Raw genomic sequence first — 2,206 nt, 5'->3', positions numbered from 1 at the left:
TCCTGCTGGGGTCCAACCAATCAGGACTGAGGGAGACAGGCTGGACACACCCTGGAACCCTCCCACAGTCCCTTGCTGGCTGGCCAACCACCCACATCCCTCCCCAGCCCCTCTTGTGCACCAGTGAGGTCCCTAAGCTGGGACCCTCTCGAAACCCGGGACCCCTCAGGGGATGTTGGAGAGTCGTTTTCAGTCCAATCGTGCAGGCCAGCCTGAGGGACCCAACTGGTGCACAAATTTATTCTAGTTAAGATATAAAATATTACTATCACCCACCCCAGAAAGTTTCCTAATGCTCCCTCTCAGTCAATCCCTCCCTCAGAAAACCACTGTTTGGATTGTTTTCAATGGATTATGTTGCCTATTCTAGAGCCCCAGATAAATGGAATCATAATTAAATACCCTTTGGGACAAAGCCTTAGGATCAGTGAAAACTAAGGCTAATATTTTGAGAATTATTCAGGTTGTCACATATATAATTGCAGAAGTGTATTTATTTATTTCTATTTATAAGAACCTAACAAACTCTCGATCCCTGCTAGGTCAAAATCACCTATTTTCAAGGCTGATGGTTAAAGAATTTCTATGGAGACTAAAGTCCTTTAAGATGGATAAAGCCACATTGTTTCTCTCTCTGGCAAAGAATATAAACTCCTAGAAATAAAGATCTTTATTTCACAAAAAGAATTGTGGGTTTGGAACTGCTAAATGGCTCATTTTAAATGGAATGTCTCTCTAAGATATATAAATTAGTGCAGCAAAATATCAGGGCCCTTTGAATGTGTCAGCCCATGAATTGTAAATTGATGTTTGTTTAGCGCTTGGAGGTGAGGAGCTTACCCAGACTAAAAGGAGCTGCTCAGTGTTTTGTGGTATCTGGATGGACTTGCAACCATGGGCACCACTCCTGACCCCTGACGCATTTTTGTTCAAGGAAGGAGAGAATGGCTGAGAATGCACATAAAAATATCCCAGTTAGCAGAAGTTTAAGGAATTAAAGAAATAAAGAACACACATGTTCGCATTTAGACATGGTATATGGCTACTTTTTTTTCACAAAGAGTGCTTCATTACTTCTGCTGTAAGTGGTCCTCTAAATGTTCACCATTTGACAAGGGGAATTTCCCTTCCCTTCTCTCCTCTCCCTACAGTATAGATTACACTAATTGCTTTATTTTAACAAGGGGGACCCTGTTTCCCCCAACCATCTTCTTGACCTCCAGTTTGAACTTCAACTGCAAGGATCTTTGCTGAGAGATAATTGCACTACTGATATGATTTAATGCACTTTGGCTCTGGTACATCATCTTTTCCATCTCTAGAAACATTTTTAACTCTCAAAGGGTCAGATTCCCATCCTATATAATTCGTGGAGAGTCATATAAAAATTGGCCCAAAGTTTTCTTATCATTTATAATTTTCATAATACCCTGAGAGTCACAAAACTATCTAGTGTTTCAGAGATGAACAATTTGCTGCTTTTCACAAATGAAAAATCTCAGAAGAGTAATGTAAGGAATGCCAATAAGATTAAAACTGTCACAGGAAAATTGTAGCTAAAGCTCATGTTGTAACCTGCAGGACCCTCACTTCAGTTCTATCTTTACAAATATCCATGTCTGTAACTTTTTCTCAAAAATCCCTCCTGATTGAGTGAACAAGCATGAAAACCTGGCAATGAGATGGGGTGAGCCTTCTGCCACGGATGAATGGAGAGGTCGAGTCATGCGCCCCTCATGGGGGTCTCCTCCCTGAGACTCCAGACTCTCCTCCCTGACAAGTTCTCCCAGATCTGCCTGCTCTGAATTTCTAGGGCAGCACCGAGTTCTTTGGTTTGTGTGGTTTGTGTTTTCCTCCCCACTCTCCCCATTTTTGGGAGATAGGTGGCTTTGTGCATTTGTGCACTTATACACATGCACACACAGGCATGCAACACACACATATGCCCCTACAGAGAAGCCCACATACATCGCACATCTAACCCTTATGTGCGCACACACACATGCACATGCACACACACATGCTTTCACAATGAGCAACATTATAGTATTTAACTTACTTTTTACCTAGCCCATACCCCTTAAAGGAGAACATCCCTCTCTTGGGAGAGGCTTAAGCAAATGCTTCTAATATTACCTCTTTTGAAAGCATTGGGTTCAGTCAGTGAGTTTAGATACAGTGCACCTCCAAGCAGCAGGGCTAACAG

Source organism: Myotis davidii, unplaced genomic scaffold (genome assembly GCF_000327345.1).
Source record: "Myotis davidii unplaced genomic scaffold, ASM32734v1 scaffold230, whole genome shotgun sequence".
Lineage (NCBI taxonomy): Eukaryota > Metazoa > Chordata > Mammalia > Chiroptera > Vespertilionidae > Myotis > Myotis davidii.
The sequence above is the reverse complement of the archived record's forward strand: the minus strand, read 5'-3'. Positions refer to the sequence as shown.